General features: G+C 39.3%; 1 pseudogene; it reads left to right on the forward strand.

The window, feature by feature from the left end:
* LOC100670309 (large ribosomal subunit protein uL11-like) overlaps nt 1-23,871 on the forward strand; it is a 36,160-nt pseudogene extending 12,289 nt beyond the window's left edge.
* Nucleotides 23,872-24,270: the final 399 nt, after the last annotated feature.

Consider the following 24,270-nt stretch of genomic DNA (forward strand, 5'->3'; position numbering starts at 1 on the left):
CAGGTAGGGAAATCACATCAGAAGATAAAATGTTAGAAAATCATACAATAATGGAAGGGAATCATGACCTAGCCAAGTTGACAGATATTTTCGGGGGACACAATTCAATCCATGACACCGTCATTCCCTGGTATATACATTTGTACCTAGTTATTTGTTCAAGAAGCATTTACTGATCATCTACTATGCAAAGTCTCCGAGGGAATACAAAGACTTTCAAGTGAACCACAAGGTGCACCACTGAGGCCATTCTAGAATTATCTCTTTCATGACTGAATTTTATTAAAGTACACGCACACACAAAAAAATGCCAACAGAGTTCACAGTTGAAAGAAAAATCACAGCAAAAGAACAACAATATTAAAATAGCCCTTTTGAAATGTTTCAAACCTAATATTTCTTTTCACTCATTTCTAATTCTGCCTTGAAATATAGTTGGGTTTCTCTCTCAAATTTCTAACAGTCTTTCCAAATTTTATATCAATTACTACTTTGACAGACTATAAAAAAGAAGCCAAATTGGCCTTCTTTTAGCTGCTTGCTGCTTTATTATTAATCTTTCTCTCTTGTAACACATAACATATTTCAATATAAAGAGAAGCAGCAAGATACAGCAAATGAACCATTGCCCAGTTTGACTCAAGGCTGAATCTGAAAGTCATAATTTATTTTCATTTTTTTGCTTTTATTTGGCAATGACAGGTTCGCCACCCATTTTTGCTTCTGAGTTGGAAAAAAATGTTTTCCTCAGTTAAAAAAAAGAGAAGAACTTCACACAGTAAGCCCACGTATAAGGGGGATGGAAGGAGAATTCAATAGAAAATGAAAGAAAACACACACAAAAAAAATTCCTGTAATTCTACCTCAACCAAGTCTACCAATCCCATCACCTCCAGAAACTTTTACCTCAGAAATGGCCCCATTCCTAAAGCACCTCTTGCATATGACACAGTTTGGCTCTCTGTCTGTGTTCCACAGGCTCATGTATCTCTGTCCCCATATGAGTAGGCCCCATCGCCATACTTTTTGGGGGGGCAGTTTTCTTGTGACTATTTCTGCCCTGCCATTTCTTGGCAGCCTTACCTTTTTGTAATTGTTACACCAAGTTCTGTTCTTTGTGGTGGGCAGCAGGAAGGAATCTCCATGACTGTAAGATCACATTAGAAAACCACTCAACAATCTCAATGGGCTCCAGGGCCTTGCCCACACTTGCCCTCTCTTGTTACATCTTCAGGTCATGTGGCTCTTTCAGGGCAAGCATTTGAGAATGGCTTCAACCCAGGCCTCCAAGCTCTATTGTACTTATATAGGCCCCTACAATAAAGCAGTTGCTTGCTGTATTTCTTGCTTGCCAATCCAGTGTTGGACCTCTGGGCTGACTTACTGGTGAAAAGAAATGTGCCAAAGAAAACTCAGGAAGGAGCATTATTACCATCCATAGTTTGTGATCCCACTGTAGGATGTCTGTTGCTCTTGATAATTCACAGCTACTAAATAAAACCCATCAGTGGAGCAAACACATCAGGGCAAATAGCTCTGTTCATATATGTTTTCCTTACATCTTCCCTTATCAACACCAACCTCAGTCTTGTGGGCTGTCCCAGGATCTGAAAATCAGAAGCGTGTTTAGGAGCCCGAATAAAAATAATAATGTAAAACCTTAAAATGACTTCAAGGATAGACTCCTGTAGCTAAATAATTGAATTAATGAAAACAGGGTTGTCAGAGATAAGAAACTGAGTCGTTTAGGGCACTATAAAAAGCAAAATCAGGAAGAGAAGAACTGTTATATATTAAGAGAGGAAAGCTAATGCCAAAGGATAATACTCTTTAGATTTGTATAAAGAGTAAATCCATTACTGAATTGAGGATCACAGAATCATTCCTCCTACTCCCACAAGTACTAGGTGGTCAATTGTTGTTGATAATGATGCATTCATTCTCTCTCCTTGCATCCAGAGTCAGCTTTTAGGAATAAGTAATTGTTATGGGTTGAACTGGGTACTCCAAAAATTCATGTCAGCTTGGCTAGGCCATGATTCCCGGTATTGTATGGTTGTCCTCCATTTTGCAATCTGATGTAATTATCCTCCATTTTGTTATGGGTTGTAAATCCTACCCTCTGTGATTGTGGTTATGGTTCCATTTGGGAGTGACTTTTCCATTATGTTAATGAGGAAGGATTATGGTGGGATGTATCTTGAGTCACTGCCTTACTAGATATTTGACTCGAGTCACCACACTTACTCCATTCACCACCCTTACCACCCTTATTCAAGACACACCCTTACTTGAGTCACACCTTTTATCTTTCAAGAGGTAAAAGGGGAGAGAAGCAAGCAGAGATAGGAACCTCATACTACCAAGAAGAGACAGGAGTGGAGTATACCCTTTGGACCTGGGGTTTCTGTGCTGAGAACCTCCTAGAACAAGGAAACACAGAGAGAGAAAGCTGTAACACCAGAGATGATGCAACAGATGGTGAGAAGCAGCAACAGAGAAATGCTGGCAGCCGAAACAGGAGACTAGCACAAGACAGTATAGAAGCCACCCCAGTGAAAGAGTGAGAAGGAGCTGAGTGCCTTCAGGCAGGAGGCTTCCCGGTGGAGTGGAGTGCCTCTGGGCACTTATTGGCAGAGCTAAAGAGCTTTGTAATACTTTCCTGAGCAGGGCAGAGGCCAGGCTGAAGGGTCAAGGGGCCTAGGGACCAAGGGCCTGAGGGCCAGAGAGAGGTTTGCCTGTGGACATGGGTGAGAAGGGGCTGTCCTGATCAACACAGACCTTCCTCCAGAGCCAACAGAGACAGAAAGCCTTCCCTGTGATCTGTTGCTCTGAATTTGAACTTCCAGCCTCCTAAACTGTGAGAAAATAAATTTTTTATTTGTTAAAGCCATCCACTTGTGGTATTTCTGTTATAACAGCAGTAGACAACTAGACAGTAATCTACAATCATTGCTTCTATTTTGAAACACTCAAAGGAATCTAATCAAATCTTAAATGGGTGTAAACACAAAATTATGTTCAGTAATGGCCTATTCTTCAAAAGACTAGTAATACACAGCCATTAAAAATGATGATATAATTTCTCCTTAAATGCCATCCCTCCCCCTTCTTTCTACTGAGATAATTATTATACAAAAGTACCAGTGATCTCAAAATTATCTATTCAATTCCCCATTTTCACTTACTTTCCATGGATTTCTGCACATTTAGGACTATTGGGCATGGGCTTTAGAATTAGACAGATCTCTACTAGAGAGTTCTACCACTGTGTGATTTTGGGGAAATTACTAAATTTTCCCGGCCCTATTTTCTTCAAGGAGACTTCATCAGCTAATTGGAAAAATTAAATAAGTTCGTGCATGTGAAAGTATGTAACGGTATGCTTGTGCCTAGCACCACACCAGGCCCATGGTGGACACTCACATATCTAGCTTCCTTTCACAAGACTTCTTTAGTCATCTTGTGGGCTCCCATTGTACCACAGAGTCCGGATTTTTCTCCTTCTCTGAGCCCCGTTGGCAAGACTCCTTCTCTGACTGCTCTTCCTCTTTTCACCTACAGAAGTAGGTAGGCACAAATGTGGTTTCCTTAGAGCCACCTCTTTCCATCATTTGACCACTTTACCCATGCCGGCAGTTCCAACTGCTGCCTCACATGCAAGGGTCTGCACTAGACAACTTCAGCATGAGCCTCATGCCCAAGCTCTCAACCACATTTCCACCTGTCTGCTTGGTATCTTTCTGTGGATGTCCAATCCTGGCCTCGATCTCAGCTCAACCTGCCTAAAACTCTTATGTTCTCCTTCTGCAGCGGCATTGCTTTGTGGGTCTCCAAAAACCATAACCATGAGAAACACTTCCACTGGCTTACATCAGGTTTAAATGTCACACTCTCAACATTTGTGAAGGAATAAGACTGTCATATGAAGAAAACATCTAAATATTTGTAAATCCATTGCTGACGCTCATCATCATTTTCATCCAACTTCTTGTAAAAGGCAGTGTAATGAGGACACACTGAGCCTGGGGATGAGAAGATTTGATTGAGTCTCACTCTGACACTAGCTGCATTTACAGGTTTGAACTCGTGTTTCTCTGAGCTTCAGTTTCCTCAACTATAAAGTGGGAATGATAGTCGATCACTGCTGCCACTCACAGAGTTTTAGTAAAAAATTAGATCACACCTGTGAAAGTCCTCTGTATGCAATGATAAGTTACAAAGATGAAATTGGTTTTGTGCTTATCACAAAGCCTAAAACTTAGTAGGTTCTCAAATATTCCTTTATGAATGTCATTAAAATATAAAGTACTAGCTACTGACATTATGACAATTGATCCTAACAATATTCCTTTGAGAGATGTCTTCCTTCTACAGAGAATGACACTGAGTCATTAAGAATTAAGTGATTTTGAGTAGAGACAATAGATTTTAGGTTGCCTGTTTTTAAGTCTTGTCCTTTTCCCACTGTGTCATGCTTTTTCTTATTATGTTCTTTGTATTAGAGGCATACATATTTCAGGATAAGTTTTAGAGAGAGAGGGAGAGAGTAAATAGAATCCAGTTCAAGTTGTTCTATTTTACCTTGTTCCCATTTACTTAGACTGTGTCAGCATGATGCCCAGCTCATGGTCAGTTCATACACAAACTCTGCCAAACATTTCTACGTTTGGTGTTGTGTGGAAACCCTGGTGGTGTAGTGGCTAAGTGCTACGGCTGCTAACCAAAAGGCCAGCAGTTCAAGTCCACCAGGCTTCCCTTGGAAACTCTGTGGGGCAGTTCTACTCTGTCCTATAGGGTCACTATGAGTTGGAATCGACTCGACGGTAATGGGTTTGGTTTTTTTATTTGGGTGTTGTGTAGGCATCGGCTACTTTTAAAACAAACCAAGCAATTTTGGGATCCTCATGAAGAAAACTTTCAAAAGAGCAGTGATATTCACTGACTAAATTATCTGCAGTTGCTCTGTTGCAAAAAGAACTTTGTGTGATATTTAAAAATGGAAACCTTGTTTTCTGATTCTCATCATATTAAATACATGCAATTATTCTATTTCCTCATATATATTCTGATCTAGATTATATTACCTACAGAAGACAAATTAAAGTGGGAATTTGAAATTGCCTAATGTTTTGATAGGAACTCTCTGGATGGTACAAATGAACTCAGCTGCTAACCAAAAGGTTGGCAGTTCAAATCCACTCAGAGGTGCCTCGCAAGAAAAGCCTGGTAATCTATGTTTGAAAAACTAGTCACTGAAAGCCTTATGTAGCACAATTCTACACTGAAACACATGGCGTCACCATGAGTCAGAATTGACTTGACGGCAAATGGTTACTGCTTAATGTTTCAAAGCACTCAAAGGAATCAAATCAAGTATTAAATGAGTATAAACACAAAATTATGTTGGATAGTGGCCTTTCTATTCTTCAAAAGACTAGCAATACACAGCCGTTAAAAATGATGATGTAATTATATTTATTGACTTAAAAGTACATCTACACATATTGCCAAGTGACAAGAAAGGTTTCAGAAGAGAGTATAGGAAAAAATTCTACTGTATAAACCTGTACGTGAATATAGAGATAGATTGATTGGCCAAAAGTGCTAATAGTGGTTATCTCTAAATAGTAGGACTTGGGTGATTTTTTTTCAAGTTTTTTTTTTTTTTAATTATCTGCATTAAATTTCTTTTTCACAATGAATATAATTGTTAAAATCAGGAGAGGAAAATATATTTTCAGTTCGAAAATAAAGGAGCAAAAATTAATCCTGCTATTCACTTACGCGTGGTAAGATAAAGTTATGACGTATCTAAGAGGTGGATCAGAATGATAAGGCACAGTGCCATGTTCAAAGCTCGCTTCTTAACCTGAAGGCTCTCAAGCCACTAAAAAGGCCACTTAAGACAAAATAAATGCATTAAAGTTGGAATACATAAAAGACAGACAGGCACAGGAGGAAACTAATAAATTAACACATACGGGGCACCGTCAGCTGGGTTTTTGTACGATGACATCTGTGAACAGCCTGTGTAAACGCGAAGCCGTGAGGTGTGGCTGGTATTGTGCGTCACTTTCCTAGGCGGAAACTTTCTCCTGGTTATCAGCTCATCGCGTCTGGACAGCCTGTGTCCCTACTGCAGATGCGAACACAGCCACAGCCTGAGGCTGCTGGGTCCTAAACTCCTGAAAAAACACTCCTAGGGGCCGTTAATTTCTGCAATCTTCAGCCAAAGCAGGACGTTGGCAAAAATGAAGGCACGATTTAAAAGCACTTGCATGTGCCAGCATTTACGGGGATTTAAAAAAGACATTTTCAGAGAGCAAAATACCATTTTTTACCCGATTTAGTTGGGCCTTAATTAAAGAGGCCTTTCCCCCCTTTTCTGTCACTCGGGCTGTGAGATTGCAGCCTTTCCTGGCTTGGAGAAGCATTTCACTGGTCCACAGGCTAATTAGGAAGGACTCACACTGTTCCCTAGCCTTGTGAAAGGCCAGAACAAAGGCTGCTGTGGGTAGATTGCAGCTCTGCCTCAATTGCAGAGGCTCAGGGGTAGGAGAAAAAGAAAGGCTTTTGAATAGAAAAGCCTTTTGATGCTGTGAAAGAAATTAAGAATTAAAACTGAGGCCTAGGCGCTACAGCACACAGTCCTCCACACAGACTCATTGTGTTAAGTAATAAGGTCAACAAAGCCCAGCCTGACGCTGAGCACCTCATATGAAAGAGGCATCTATTCAGATACCGCGTCTGCGGCTCTGCTACTACAAAGTACTTTCCCAATAAGACCGCCTGCTGCCGTGATAAACATAGATAAATACAGATAAATGTGAGCAGCATCAAGCTCGCATCTGCACAATTAATACGTGATTTCCTCATTGATTGTTTGCATATACAGAGCAAACAACTGTTTTTTCTTTTTTTGATCAAACTAAAGTTGTGAAGAAAAAACAAAAAATCATTATTATAATCTCTTTGTTCCACCAAAATTTCATCAAATCTGCCTCCATATTTTAAGACAATTTGCAGTTTAATCAAGCAATGCCAAATAATATGCATTTTCCCCCGTAGAAAAATGGAAGTGTTAGTACAATGAATTTTCTAATAGGCTGAATGAGTTAGTCACAGGTAACTGAACCTAAACATGTCCGTTCGTTGTCTGAAACTTGCCTGAGGCCTTTCAGTGGAAGGAACTTTTTTATTCCTATGCTTTTGGAAATTGAACACCTTTGTCACAAATCTACTTACAAATAATAATAATCATCCTTTACTGATTTTTTATGTGCCAGCTACCTCTCTAAGCCCTTTATATTCATTATTTCATTTAACTCTCACACATCTATGACATAAGCACTATTACTGTCCCTAGTTTACAGATGACTTGGAGAGGCAACACATAAGAAGGAATACAGCTATCCAGGGGCAGAGTCAGGATTTGAAATCATGGCTTCTGACCTCAGAGCCCAGACTTTCAATACTGAGCTATTACTTTAATGTGTAAATAATACTATAGAATGGCAAAATTGGAACGTACTTTAGAAATTACATAACCCACACTCCTCAATTTGCAAATAAGAAACTGAGATTCTGAGAGCCTAGAGGATTTGGCTATGTTCGCCCTGCTGATATGGTGAATTGCAGAGTCTCTTAATTTCAAAAATCTTAGAACAAGATTCTCAGACCCTAGAGTGCAGTGGAATCACATGGAGGTTTGGTTATAGCACAGATTTCTGGGGCCCACCTACGGAGTCCACCACACATCTTGTCAGTTTGTTGTATTGTGGGGGCTTGCCTATTGCTATGAAGCTGGAAGCTATGCTGCTGGTATTCAAATACCAGCAGGGTCACCCATGGCAGGCAGGTTTCAGCTGAGCTTCCAGACTAAGGCAGACTAGGAAGAAGGACCTGGCAGTCTACTTCTGAAAGGAGTTAGCCAGTGAAAACGTTATGAATAGCAGTGGAGCATTGTCTGATATAGTGCCGGAAGATGAGCCCCTCAGGCTGGAAGCCACTCAAAAGACGACTGAGGAAGAGCTGCCTCCTCTAAGTAAAGATGACCTTAATGACATGGAGTCAAGCTTTCGTGATCTTCATTTGCTGATGTGGCATGACTCAAGATGAGAAGAAATAGCTGTAAACATCCATTAATAATCAGAATGTGGAATGTATGAAGGACGAATCTAGGAAAATTGGAAACCATCAAAAATGAAATGGAACACATAAACGTTGATATCCTAGTCATTAGTGAGCTGAAATGGACTGGTATTGGCCATTTTGAATCAGACAATTATATGGTCTATTATGCCAGGAATGACAAATTAAAGAGGAATGGCGTTGCACTCATCACCAAAAAGAATATCTCAAGATCCATGCTAAAGTATAACACTGTCAGTAATAGGATAATATCCATAGGCCTACAAGGAAGACCAGTCAATACTATTATTCAAATTTATGCACCAACCACTAAGGCCAAAGATGAAGAAACTGAAGATTTTTGCCAACTTCTGTAGTTTGAAATTGATCAAACATGTAATCAGGATGCATTGATAATTAATGCTGATTGGAATGCAAAAGTTAGAGAAAAAGAAGAAAGATTGGTAGTTGGAAAAAAATGGCCTTGTGATAGAAACAATGCCAGAGATCACATGATAGAATTTTGCAAGACCAATGACTTCTTCATTGCCAATACATTTTTTTCACCAACATAAACGGCAACCATACATGTGGACCTCGCCAGATGGAATACACATGAATCAAATCAACTGCATATGTGGGAAGAGAAAATGGAAAAGCTCATTATCATCAGGCAGAAGAAGGCCAAGGGCTGACTATGGAATAGACCATTAATTGCTCATATGCAAGTTCAAGTTGAAATAGGAGAAAATTCGAACAAGACCATGAGAGCCAAAGTACCACCTTGAGCATATCCCATCTGAACTTAGAGACCATCTCAAGAATAGATTTCACTCATTGGACACTAATGACTGAAGACTAGATGTGTTGTGGAATGATATCAAGGACATTATACATGAAGAAAGCAAAAGGTCATTAAAAAGAGAGGAAAGAAAGAAAAGACAAAAATGGATGTTAGAAGAGGCTCTGAAACTTGCTCTTGAAAGTCGAGTAGCTAAAGCAAAAGGAAGAAGTGATGACATGAAAGAGCTGAACAGAAGATTTCAAAGGGTGGCTTGAGAAGACAAAGCAAAGTATTATAATGACATGTGCAAAGATCTGGAGGTAGAAAACCAAAAGGGAAGAACACGTTCAGCATTTCTCAGGCTGAAAGAACTGAAGAGAAAAACTCAACCCTCATGTTGCAATATTGAAGGATTCTACAGGGAAAATATTAAACGGTGCAGGAAGCATCAAAAGAAGATGGAAGGAATACACAGAGTCACTATACCAAAAAGAATTGGTCGACGTTCAACCATTTCAGAAGGTAGCATATGATCAAGAAAAGATGTTACCGAAGGAAGAAGTCCAAGCTGCACTGAAGGCATTGGCAAAAAACAAGGCTTCAGGAATTGACGGAATACCAATTGAGATGTTTCAACCAATGGGTGCCACACTGAAAGTGCTCACTCATCTATGTCAAGAAATTTGGAAGACAGCTACCTGGCCAATCATCTAGAAGAGATCCATATTTATGCCTATTCCCAAGAAAGGAATGTGGAAATTATCAAACAATATCGTTAATATCACATGTAAGCAAAATTTTGCTGAAGACCTTTCAAAAGCAGCTGCAGCAATATATCAACAGGGAGCTGCCTGAAATTCAAGCTGGATTCAGAAGAGGACGTGGAAACAGGGATATCATTGCTAATGTCAGATTCTAGCTGAAAGCAAAGAATACCAGAAAGATGTTTACTGTGTTTCATTGACTATGTAAAGTCTTTCCACTGTGTGGATCATAATAAATTCTGGATAACATTGCAAAGAATGGAAATTCCAGAACTCTTAATTGTGCTCGTGAGGAACCTGTACATGGATCAAGAGGCAGTCATTCAAACAGGACAAGGGAATACTGCGTGGTTTAAAGTCAGGAAAGGTGTGTGTAAGGGTTGTATCCTTTCACCATACTTCTTCAATCTGTATGCTGAGCAAATAATCCAAGAAGCTGGACTCAGTGAAGAAGAACTGGGCATCAGGGATGGAGGGAGACTCATTAACAACTTGTGCTACGCAGATTATACAACCTTGCTTGCTGAAAGTGAAGAGGACTTGAAGCACTTACTGATGAAGATCAAAGACCACAGCCACAACATAAAGAAAACAAAAATCCTCACAACGGGACCAATAAGCAACGTCATGATAAATGGGGAAAAGACTGAGGTTGTCAAGACTTCATTTTACTTGATCCACAATCAACATCCACGGAAGCACCCAGTCAAAAAATCCAAAGACGCATTGCATTGGCCATATCTGCTGCAAAAGACCTCTTTGAAGTGTTAAAACACAAAGATGTCACCTTGAAGATTAAGGTATGCCTTACCCAAGCCACAGTGTTTTCAGTTGACTCATAGGTATGTGAAAGCTGGATGATTAATAATGAAGATGGAAGAATTGATGCCTTTGAATTGTGGTGTTGGGGAAGAGTACTGAATATGCCATGGACTGGCAAAAGCCCCCCAAAAAATCTCTCTTGGAAAAAGTACAACCAGAATGCTCCTTAGAAGCAAGGATGGTGAGACTATGTTTCACATATTTTGGACATGTTATCAGGAGGGCTCGGTCTCTGGAAAAGGACATTATGCTTGGTAGGCGAACAGCGAAAAAGGGGAAGAACCTTAAGAAGCTGGACTGACACAATGGCTGCAACAACGGGCTCAAGCGTAACAAAGGATTGTGAGGATGGTGCGGGACCGGGCAGTGTTTGTTTCTGTTGTATATAGGGTTGCCATGAGTTGGAACTGACTCGACTGCATCTAACAACAAGAACAACAACCCGCAGAGTTTCTGGTTCAGTAGGTCTGGAGTAGAGGCCAGTAGAGGCAGTCCCCTGTTACTGTTGAACTTACTGACAACCTATTCTTGCTTTTTAATGTCTTGTAAATTTGCCCTCAGTTTGAAATGATTGAACCTACTCACAACAAGCTCTTCATCACAATCACCTTTACTTGCTGCACGTGCCACTTTTAAAACCATTGAAAAGGCTTCATGGAGCCGTTTCTCACAGTGAAGTAAGGCTAAATAAGAACTGTACGCACCTGTTCCGACTTACCTACAAATTCAACTTGAGGGCTTGAAGACATACTTAAGAACGGATCTCATTCGTACCCCAGGGACTGCCTGTATTTGCTTTTCTAACAAGTTCCTAGGTGATTCTGACGCTGCTGGCCCAGCCACAACACTTTGAGAACCACTATTCTAGCCTATCGCACTGCTTTCCATGTAACTGTGAAATGAAAAAAAAAAAACGATAAGGAAGATGAGTATACTTAAGCAGAAAAACAGTTTTGAATTTAATGAGCCTCAGGGATGCCATCTCAAATTATGCATCTTTCTTATCCATCTGATTGTCAGAATCATATTTTTTTGTGAAGTCTAAAACAAGACACTCATTTGTAGCCATGTTACTTCCCATGCAAATATTTCCTGGAAATTCTGAGATTTTGGGACTCGTTTTCCTCTTTAAAAGACAACTGCAAAAGCCAGAAGTTTTCCTGCATGTATTGCGTTACTTTCACAGCTCCTCTCCAGGCGTCGCCAGTGCAGAGATTTGGATAATGCAGCTGTACAATTTGTCTTTCCAAGGGGCATGTACTACCTTACTGCTGGGCAGATGAGTCAGCACTGAAATGTCATTTACCAAAATGATTTTGGTCTGGACGTGCATTTCTTTTCTCAGGAAAATTGAAACATCTATCAGCCAAAGTGGGCCTTTCTCATTCTCTTCCCCCAAATAATTTTCATCTATCTAAATCATAATCTGTGATTGCTCAACCTTAAAATAATCCTTACTCAAATTTGTTTATCAGCTGAAAAGGAAATGAATGATATTGGAGGAAGACTCAGATAAGTCCTGCTCCATCCCACAAAACTTAGCCTGGGTCACATCTCAGGCCTGTTTGATCAGATGGTCAAATGACCAGGCATCATTATTTGCTGATCACCAGCCTGCGTGTGAAAGTTGTTTGAGAGTGTCATCAGACTGAACAGGTGACTTTATTTCCATTAACACCATTTATAATTTTTATCGCTTGTTATTTTGCGGCATCTATTTACTGTTAACCAAAAAGTTGGCAGATGAACCCACCAAGCCGCTCTGCAGGAGAAAGATGTGGCAGTCTGCTTCCGTAAAAATTACAGCCTTGGAAACCCTATAAGGCAGTTTTACTCTGTCGTTTAAGGTTGCTATGAGTCACAGTTGACTCAACAGCAGTCAGTTTGGTTTTTTATTTTGCTTCCTTTTTTTTGATTATTCACTACAAAGGGGTTACTGGGTAGTGCAAGAGGTTAACACGCTTAGCTGCTAACTGAAAGATTGGAGGTTCAAGTCTACCCAGAGGCTCTTCAAAAGAAAGGCCTGGTGATCTACTTCTAAAACATCGGCCATTGAAAACACTATGGAACACAGCTCTACTCTGACACGTGTGGGGCCTCCGAGAATCAGAAATGACTTGATGGTAACTGGGTTTTATTTATTAATTTTTTATTTGTTGTAAAAGTGATAGTGGAAAATACCTTTTTTTTTTTTTTAAGCAGGTAGAATTAAGTGGCCTTCTGAGTAAGTCTGGAAAATGTTTGAATGGAAAAAAAAAAATGAAGCTGTGACAAATGAACTTGGTGTCTCTTTAAATATCATTTCCCTATTGCAATTTTCAAACAGTCTTCCAGGCAGCCTTATTTCTCTGTTAGCAGAAGGCATTTCCAGGCAACAATGCCATTATAGGCACACTTGGAAACATTCCAAGGATTTCAAGGGGAGTTTTTTACAGGGCAGGGCAGGTCTCACATTACTGTGGTACTTGGATTTATCACAAGTAATAGGACAATTTAATAGGACAAGGGCAGGAAATGCTACAGCAATAACGATGATAATATAGTAAATGGACTTGGACTGGCAGAGGTAACCTGTCATTTAAGGTTTGGCTCTTGCAGATGGAGAGTTTCAGAATTTGGTTTGGTTTCACAGCGCTGGTATCAGGAAGCAACCAGTGGCATCAACATGGGGCAGAAACAGCACATTGCAGAGCAAAGACATAAAGCGGAGGACCCTGGCCAGGATCCAAGAGACATTATCCTAGCGAGGAACAAGGGACAGTTGAACCCAATGCTAGTTCTCAACCCTGCCTTATATCAGAGATTCTGTTCTTAGGAAGTTGTTTCTGAAATTTACTTTGAAAGGTGATCATAAAGGGCAACCGGTGAAAAACTAGAACCATACAGCTAATAAAGCTGTGGATAATTTGTACTTTTATGGGTTTTAGTTAACCGTTGGTAAATCTACACAGTTTGTTTCAAGACCCCATATTTCGTTTATCATAATTAATCCTTTGGTAGTTGTTGCTAGTCACCATCGAGTCAATTGCAACTCATGGCGACCCCCTGTGTGCCAAGTAGAAGTGCTCCATAGCGTTTTCAAGTCTGTGCCCTTTCAGAAGCAGATCGCCAGGCTTACCTTCCAAGACACCTCTGGCTGGGTTCACACCGCCGACCTTTTGGCTAGTGGTCCGGTGTTTAACGGTTTGTACCACCCAGGGACTCTTCTTTTTATGAGATCTGAAAATGAATAGCTCATTCAAGCATCATTCAGGAGAAGTGTGGAAATCAGAGAAACTCAGCTGGTATTTATAGATTGGTGTTTGTTTTTTTTTGTTTTGTTTTGTTTAGATAATTTAAATGACTATCATTTATATTTATGTTAGAAGTGATCATACCATTTATTAAAATTTTTCCAGCATTTACAAAATCACAACAGGTTCCAGCAAAGCTGAGAGGAAGGTAAATTTGTCAGTGGGCTTTCCCATTTCCAGTATCAGTGTCCTTTGTTTCTCTTCTCCGCCTCCTGCACACTGTTACTTGACTGCTAATTCCTTATAGAGCAGGGGCTCTGTGTTCTGCACACAGGATTTCTTGTGAGTGTTAATTGGTACTCAAAGAACAAAGTGCCACCTGGTCAAAAAACCTTGGGAAATGCAGAATACCAAATTCTCTTCTTTGGAAAGTCACAACCATTAGCATATTAAAGGCTCTGAAAGGTCCTGCAGTAAGAAAGACACTTCTCTTAACTTTGTTTAACAGTTTAAAAAAAAAAATCTATTTGAGCAGGGGTAGACTTTTTTTCTTGGCAAATCTATTAACACACCCCAGAATAAAATGTTTGTAGCCCCAAGCTGGGAAGTATAAGTGTTAGCAAAACCTCAAGTTATGATCATCTCTGGACTATTCATATCTTAGTAGGGTACTTTGTAAAATCTTCCAAATGCAAAGGACGAATGTTGTGATCAGTGGTGAAGTCAGCAAATGTTTGTTCATGAAGGTGAATTCTCAAAAAACACAGGAAATTGTATAATACCATGAGACGGGAGACATTGTTTAAAATTGATTTCATAAAATATTCAATATGCGAATGAACTTCTGTGTCCTCATCTGTGAAGAGGCCAATAGGATTTATCTAAGACTAAGAATTGTTGTATTACATGAGGTATCATGAACAAAGTTAGCACACAATGGACACCCACCGAATTAAAATTTCCCCCACAATCCTTTGCATCTCCTTCCACATTTTGGAATCAGTTGAGGTCCCTGAGAATGACAGACAGCATTCTTCTCAGGTGCTAATGATAAACTGCTATTCCAATGAATACATTGTAATGGAATTGGTGTTCCTGTCTATCACTCTGCTGGCACCTCTTAGGGAGCAGGGCTTCTGTTTAATTCACCAAGCCTGGGTTTTCAACATATTAGGAGCTCAGTTTTTTTTTTTTTTTATGCTTATTAAGTAAATGAATAAATCTCAAAAAAACCGCAACTATCCTTTATCTTCTACAGCCTTCTCCTTCTAGCTATGAAGGCTGACCAGACAAAGCTACTTTGATGTGAAGTTAACTCTCTCTGCAATAATGCCCCTACTGTAACAACATGAATACCAAAGCATCAGTTTAATACATATAAATTAGTAGCTCATTGCACTGCGATATTAGTTAATTTTGAAATTGCTTTGTAGATGTCTAAATTAAAGGGGCTGCCTGTCTAACAGTCACATCACATGCAATGAATACCAACATCAGACAGCACCTTTTTCCGGCTTTGACAGACTGAAGGTCATTATCAATTGCTGTTTAATCAGCCAAGTCATGCACATAGTCAAAGGTTAACTGAGCATGGACCAATCTGACTTCCTTTGTCATCGCAAGACAATTTGCGGCTTAATAAAGCTGCTCTGATTGCACTTAACAACACCTGCTTTAAAATCTAGCCTCATTAATAGCACGCTAATGAGTTAGGGATCTTCTGGCAAGGGCATGATCAAAGACAGATGATTTGCTTTTCGATTAAATGACCTAAATAACATAAAACCAAACCTCCCAGTTTCCTTTAAGGAAAGCCTTTTTGGAAAAAGTTATAAAAGCTACTGGCATCTTCAGATATGGTTAAAAAAATAAAAAGAGGGGGGATAATCCTCTGTCTGGCTATTTTGAATTGTAATGTGAAACCACAATGAACAATAAATGAAATTGAGCCAAAGCAAGTCCTTGATCTTTGAACTCACAACCCAAGACACAATATAGGCACTGAGCAAAAATGTAAACAGATGTTAAGACTCATAAAACAAAAAGAGGATTTTCAGGAATGTTTATGGAGGTAGTATATTAACATACAGACTTCTTTTTTTTTTTTTTTTTTTTTTTACAAGCAGCTTTGCTTCCAAAATAATAAAAGTGATTTTGCCCTTTCACACGCACTGGGCATTCCAATTGCACTGGGGTTTTGAAGTTTAATGTAAACTCAACTGTGTGATACCAGGCAGGTTGCTAGTGACTCTGAATGAGCCATGTGTTCTGATCCAATATAACCACTGCCTGAACAGTGAATGCTGGAAATCTTGCACCTTTCTTTTCACAGTTACATAATTATTCGGTCTATACTAGTCATTGTTGTTTGTCTGCCCTTGACCCTGGCAAGGAAAATGGTTTGGCTACAACTTCTGTTGCAAAGACAGATGAGGGAATAGAACCTGGTGTCAGAATCCAGCCAAGGATAGCCAACCTAAAGTCTTGCCAGTGACCTAAGGTTGCAGTTATTAACTGAGTCTGCCAAAAGCCCTCTCAGAGATGGAAAAGAACAGAAGTTCAGAGAAAATGATGAGGTCACGAGTGAGAAGCTGAAGCTGATACACACACAGGAACAGAAACAAGGAGGCTAGCTGAGTCACATTAATGAAAGAGAACAAAATTCCCTTAGTTCTTTCTGATTATTTGCTTTTAATCTTTTATTTTTATGTTCTTTTAAATTTACAGAAAATTTGCAAGAACAGTACAAAGAACTCTTGGATACCCTTTACTCAGTTCCCCCAAACGTTAACATTTTACTCCATTTGCTTTATCCTTCTCTCTGTCTCTCTCTCTACCTATATATATAAAACCCATTGCCATCGAGTTGATTCCAACCCATAGTGCCCCTGTAGGACAGAGCAGAACTTCCCCATAGGGTTTCCAAGACCGTAAATCTTTATGGAAGCAGACTGCCACATATTTCTTCCTTGGGGCAGCTGGTGGGTTCGAACCACCCAGCTTTTGGTTAGCAGCCGAGCATTTAGCCACTGTGCCACTAGGGTTCCACATATATCTACATGTAAAAAACTAAACCAAACCTGTTGCCATCGAGTTGATTCAACTCATATATAGGACAGAGTAGAGCTGCCCGACAGGGCTTCCAAGGAGCAGCTGATAGATTCAAACTGCTGACCTTTTATTTAGCAGCCGAGCTCTTAACCACTGCACCACCAGGGTTCCATGTCTGTATATAGATATATATAAAATATACATGTGTGTAAATACGTATGTGTGTGTGTCTTACTCTCTTTCATTTATTTGCCTACATGTTATTTTTCCAAATCATTTAAGAGTGAGTTGTGTCATGATGCCCCTTTACCCCTAAATACTTTACTGTGTTTTTCCTATAAACAATGAATCCTCTTCTGTAACCGTAGTATAATTATGAAAGTTAGGAAATTAACATTTATGCCATAGCATTATCTAACCTACACACCTTATACAGATTTCTTAAGTTGTCCCCAAATTGTCTTTTATGACACCAAAACCAAACCCAACCCAGTGCTGTTGAGTTGATTCCGACTCATAGCAACCCTATAGGGCAGAGTAGAACTGCCCCATAGAGTTTCCAAGGAGCGCCTGGTGGATTCGAACTGCTGACCCTTTGGTTGGCAGCCCTAGCACTTAACCACTACGCCACCAGCAAGACGAGTTAGTTCTACACCCAAGGCACTATCTGTAATTTGAATCTAATCATAAGAAATCATCAGACAAACCCAAACTTAGGTACATTTTACAAAATAACTGATTTGTTCTTTTCAAAAATATCAGTTAATGAAATATAAAGAAAGTCTCAGAAATTTCTCTGGCTTAAAGGAGACTAAGGAAACATGACAACAGAATGGAATGTATGATTTGGGGTTCTCTGTTGTCTGCCTGCTTATGGCAACAGAGAACCCCAAATCGAATAAGATGAATGGAGTCAAGCTTTCTGGCCCTTCATTTGCTGACGTGGCATGACTCAAAATGAGAAGAAACAGCTGCAAACATCCACTGATAATTGGAACATGGAATGCACAGAGTATGAATCCAGGAAAATTGGAAGTTGACAAAAATGGAATGGAATGTGTAAAGATTGATATCCTAGCATTAGTGAGCTGAAATAGACTGGTATTGGCCATTTTTAATCAGACAGTCATATGATCTACTATGCCAAGAACAACAAATTGAATAGGAATGGCATCACATTTGTTGTCAAAAAGAACATTTCAAGATCTATCCTGAAGTACAATGCTGTCAGTGACAGGATAATATCCACACGCCTACTAGGAAGACTGGCTAATACAACTATTATTCAAATTTATGCACCAACCACTAATGCCAAAGATGAAGAAATTGAAGATTTTTACCAGCTTCTGCAGACTGAAATTGATCAAACATGCAATCAAGATGCATTGATAATTACTGGTGATTGGAATATGAGAGTTGGAAACAAAGAAGAAGAAACAGTAGCTGGAAAATATGGCATTGGTGACAGAAACAACACTGGATATCACACGGTAGAATTTTGCAAGACCAACAACTTCTTCACTTCAAATACTTTTTTTCAATGATGTAAATGGCTGCTGTATACTTGGGCCTCACCAGATGGAATGTACAGGAATCAAATCAACTACATCTGTGGAAAGAGATAATGGAAAAGCTCAATATCATCAGTCAGAACAAGGCCAGGGGCTGACTGTGGAACAGACCATCAGTTGCTCATATGCAAGCTCAGTTAAAGCTGAAGAAAATTAAAACAAGTCTGCGAGAGCCAAAGCGTGACCTTGAGTATATCCTACCTGAATTTAGAGACCATCTCAAGAATACATTTGACACGTTGAACACTAATGACCAAAGACCAGACAAGTTGTGGGATGACATCAAGGACATCATAAGTGAAGAAAGCAAGAGGCCATTAAAAAGACAGAAAAGAAAGAAAACACCCAAATGGATGTCAGAAGAGACTCTGAAAGTTGCTCTTGAACACAGAGTAGCTAAAGTGGATGGAAGAAATAATGAAAGAACAGAGCTGAACAGAAGTTTCAAAGGGGGGCTCAAGAAGACAAAGTAAAGTTATAATATGACACGTGCAGAGACCTGGAGGTAGAAAACCAAAAGGGAAGAACACACTCAGCATTTCCCAAGTTGAAAGAACTGATGAAAAAATTCAAGCCTCAGGTTGCAATATTGAAAGATTCTATGGACAATATAATGAATGACACAGGAAGCATCAAAAGGAAATGGAAGGGATACATAGAGTCAAAGTACCAAAAAGAATTGGTTGACATTCAACCATTTCAGGAGGTAGCATGTGATCAAGAACCGATGGTACTGAAGGAAGAAGTCCAAGCTGCACTGAGAGCATTGGCGAAAAACAAGGTTCAAGGAATTAATGCAATACCAACTGAGAAGTTTCAATAATGGATGCAATGCCGGAAGTGCTCACTTGTCCATGGCAAGAAATTTGAAAGACAGCTACCTGGCCAACAGACTGGAAGAGATTCATATTTGTGCCTATTCCAAAGAAAGGTGATCCAACAGAGTGTGGAAATTATCAAACAAAATCATTAATATCACATGTGAAAAAAATTTTGCTGAAGATCATTCAAAAGCAGTTGCAGCAGTACATCGACAGAAATTCAAGCTGGACTCAAAAGAGAATATGGAACGAGGAGTATCATTGCTGGTGTCAGATGGATCATGGCTGAAAGCAGAGAATAACAGAAAGAAGTTTACCTGTGTTTTATTGACTATGCAAAGGCATTCAACTGTGTGGATGATGATAAGTTATGGATAACATTGGGAAGCATGGGATTTCCAGAACACTTAATTGTGCTTCTGCGGAACCTGTAAATAGACCAAGAGCAGTTGTTTGAACAGAACAAGGGAATACTGCAGGTTTAAAATAAGGGAAAATGTGTGTCAGGGGTATATTCATTCACCATACTTATTCAATCTGTATGCTGAGCAAATAATTCAAGAATCTGGACTATATGAGAAAGAACTTAACATCAGGATTGGGGGAAAACTCAATAACAACTGGCGGTATGCAGATAACACAAACTTGCTTGCTGAAAGTGAAGCACTTACTGATGAAGATCAAAGACCACAGCCTTCAATATGAATTACACCTCTATATAAAGAAAGCGAACAGAGGAAATATTGAAGTTGTCAAGGATTTCATTTCATTTGGATCCACAGTCAACACCCATGGAAGCAGCAGTCAAGAAATCAAAGGATGCATTTCATTGGGCAAATCTGCTGCAAAAGACTGCTTTGAAGTGTTAAAAGCAAAGATGTTGCTTTAAGGACTAAGGTGTGACTGACCCAAACCATGATGTTTTCGGTTGCCTCATATACATGCAAATGCTGGGCAATGAATAAAGACCAAAGAAGAATTGATGCCTTTTAATTATGGTGTTGGTAAAGTATATTGAATATATCATGGACTGCCACAAGAACAGATAAATCTGTCTTGGAAGAAGCACAGCCAGAATGCTCCTTAGAAGCAAGGACGGTGAGACTTTGTCTCACGTACTTTGGGCATGTTATCAGGAGGGATTAGACCCTGGAGAAAGACATCATGCTTAGTAAAATAGAGCGGTATATATATACATATATATGTGTGTGTGTGTATTATGATTTATATTTATGGTTTATTAGGGGCTGGCCATTGTGATAAACATTTTACATGAACCATCGAACAGTTCTTCTATCAGACAAGGACTAATATTGTTATCCTTGTTTAACATAAAAGGAAACTAAGGCTTAAAGAAGTTAAGTAGCTTGTCCAAGATTATATGGCTGCTAAGCAGTAGAATTTTTTTTTTTTTTTTAAGCAGTAGAATTAGGCTTCAAACTCAGGTCTATGTGACTCCAATCACAGAGCTCTTAACTGCTAGGCTAACTGCCTACCTGTAGCTATGCAAGGGAAGGGCCAGTCTTATTCAGAGTACAGAAATTTAGGCACCACATCATCCTACTTCTGTAGGAAACACACAATACCACCTGCGTGTGTGTGTGTGTACATGTGGGTAGAGTCAAGTTGATAGTTTGGATAAACTAAATGAACACTTTTGTGGTGAATGACTCACATGATGAGAAGAAAAAGTCCATAAGGTAAATATGAAAGATTCAGAGGTAGGAGTCTGAGTGAGGTAGAAAAACAGAGTTCAGAGAGATAAAAGGTATAAAAAAATTTTTTTTCAGTTATTGCTGTTGAGTAATGGCTCCTGTTTAATTTCCCTAAAACACCAGGAACTTAGGGTGCTCATTTGGTCCCTTGACAATAGCTTTTGAAATTGCTTCATTCATCCCCTTTAAAATACACCTGAAGATTTTGGCCCTTTTGCTTGTTACTCCAGCTACATCATAATTGGTTCCATAGGAGTTCAATATACCTAAGAACCATGTTGTTCTGTTTGATCCCAAGCCCTTTCCTATCCCCACCTCTCTATTGTTTGCCTGCCTGAAACCAGAGAGAGGATTGAAAATATAGGTAAGGGAACACGGGGACTGGAATGTTCACAATTAGGAGGTTTCATTGGAAAATACTTTCTTTGTAAAGGCAGAAATAAATATTTATATTTAATAGAAAAAATTAATAGAAAAAACAAACCAAAACGCATTGTTGTCGAGTCAATTCCAACTCACAGCGACCCTGTAGGACAGAGTAGAACTGCCCCATAATGCTCCCAAGGAGCAACTGGTGGATTCAAACTGCCGACCTTTTGGTTACCAGCTGTATACCCTAAGCACTGCGCCACCAGGGCTCCAAGTAATATAAAAGGTGAAAGCAAATGGGGAAAGAAATCTACTTGCACTCGCACAACTCTGTAGGCAAACCAAGTCCATTCAGAGTTATCTTTTTGTCATTGTTCAGAAAGATGTGCACAATCACAAGTACTGAGAGATCAGATAGGTGTGCTGAGGCCATGTTCTAATGCAATTTCTAAACAGGCAGGTACAAGAAGTAAGGAAGTAACATCCTGTGCGAGATGTCTTTTCTCTCCCCTCTGGGTAGCTAACTACTCATATGAGAAGGTCTTACCCAAGTCCTCTCTCCTCCATTAAACAAAATCTCTTGAGCTTTCTCTGGCTTGCTAGAATTTCTCCTTCACCCTCAAAATTACTACCTTTTATTTTAAAGGACTACACTGATCTTCATAATTTGCCTTTTGGGGCTTCAACAAGGCTGTTGGCTCCTTGAGTTTAGAGTCGAAAATACATTCCTTTTGGAACATAGGAAACCCTGGTGGCTAGTGATTAAGTGCTATAACTGCTAACCAAAAGGTCAGCAATTGGAATCCACCAGGCAGTCCTTGGAAACTCTATGGGCCAGTTCTACTCTGTCCTATAGGGTCACTGCGAGTGTGGATAGACTTGATGGCAACGGGTTTGGTTTGGGGGTTTTCTTTTTGGAATACAAGGTAAATGTTGTTGCCATTGTTGGGTGTCATTGAGCCTATTTTTGACTCATAGCAACCCCATGTGAAGAGTAGAACCGCCCCAATAAGGTTTTCTAAGCTGTATAATCTTTATGGGAACAGATCACTAGGTCTTTCTCCTTTGGAGCTGTGGGGCTGGTTCGAACTGCCAACCTCTGGGTTAGCAGCTGAGAGATTAACTGTTGTTCCACCAAATGGATACTGTTGTATCCATCAAGATAAATGCTTGATGAATATTTATTAGTTGATGGTGTAGACAGCATCTGTGTAAAAAATTATTACAACTTTCATTATTAAAAATAAACCATTTTTAATTATAATATAAAAATTGATACTCAATTCAGTTATTAGAAAACTTTCAAATGTGTTTGGGACAATTTGGCTATGTGAATCTGTATTTTGGACTGCAAATTTTATGAACTCTAGATACACATCAAGTATTTTCAATAAAAATTTAGTGTCCAAGTAGAAATGCTCTGTAAGTCTAAAATGCACACTGGATTTTGAAAACACAGTACAAAAAAAAGAAAAATATTTTTTATATTGATTACATGTTAAAATGATATTTTGGATATACTGGGTTAAATAAAATACATTATTAAAATTAAAAAAAAACAACTTGACAATCAGCACAGATCAGCTTGAACGAATTTTAAATATGGATAAGGCAGATACAACAATAATGAAAATCTTCTGGTGAAAAAAGTCCCCCAACTCATTTCTCTTATTCTAGGTAGATTCTAGAAAGGCATGTTGGGAAATACAGTGGGTTAAGAGTCAGATAACAATGTTTTGACCAGTTCCGTAGCTTACTCAGGAGATGAAAAATTGAGATCTCTTTGAATCATGAAATTCTCATTGGTAAAAAGCGAATAACATGCACTCCACCGGTTCATTTAGTCATTTTCGAGAGAAAAGGAGATAATAAACTCCCGTCGTGCTTACTTCTTTCTTGTATTCAATTTTAGCAAACATGTTATTATTTTGAAGTGATGTGCTAGAGTTGGCTTGTATTGTCTCAGAAGAGCTGATTCTTAAATTTCAGGGATTTTGTGAGCCTGTTGTGAAGCATAGCTATTATTAAAAATTGAATTATATCTCTTGGCTTTTGGCTGGGAGGAGGCCTTGTGCAAATTTCTTCCATCGTCCCACATCCAGGTTCACCTGGCACCAGCTGCCTCTGCCATGCTGTCCAAGTTCTATCCCAGTGAGATCAAAGCTTTCTACCTGAGGTGCACCAGTGGGGAAGTTGAAGTCACAACCATCCTGGCCCTCAAAATCAGCCCCCTATGTCTGTCTCCAAAAAAGGTTGGTTATGACATTGCCAAGGCAACTGGTGACTGGAAGGTTCTAAAGATTATGGTGAAACTGACCATTCAGAACACACAGGCCCAATGAAAACTTTTACCTATGCCTTGATCATCGGAGCCTTCAAGCAACCACCCAGAGACAGAAAGAAGCAGAAAAATATTAAATACAGTGGAAATATCACTTTTGATGAGATTGTTATCATTGCCTAAGAGATGTTGCACAGATCTTTAGCCAGAGAACTCTCTGGAAATATTCAAGAGAGTGTGGGAACTGCCCAGTCTGTGGGCTACAATGCTGATGGCTGCCACCCTCAGGACATCAACATTGGTGTGGTGGAATGCCCAGTTAGCTAAGAACTACAAGGTAAATATTTCAATAAGGTATCGTTGATTAAAAATTTAAATTATATAAACTTAAAATTAAAAAATTTATATTAAAATAACAGTAATAAATAATCAAAAGTCATAATCTCTGAATTGTTTTACTGAATTTTATTATTACCTATGCTATTGAAGTTATTTAAGTCTAGAATATTTGTGCAGAAACTCTGGTGGCATAGTGGTTAAGTGCTATGGCTGCTAGTCAAGGGGTCGACAGTTCAAATCCACCAGGTGCTCCTTGGAAACTCTATGGGGCAGTTCTACTCTGTCCTGTAGGGTCGCTATAAGTTGGAAATCGGCTCAATGGCGCTGTTTTGTTTTTTGTTTTGGTTTATATTTGTGCTGAAGAAATACCTTATATTGGTATGCTAT

Source organism: Loxodonta africana, chromosome 6 (assembly GCF_030014295.1).
Source record: "Loxodonta africana isolate mLoxAfr1 chromosome 6, mLoxAfr1.hap2, whole genome shotgun sequence".
NCBI classification, from domain to species: domain Eukaryota; kingdom Metazoa; phylum Chordata; class Mammalia; order Proboscidea; family Elephantidae; genus Loxodonta; species Loxodonta africana.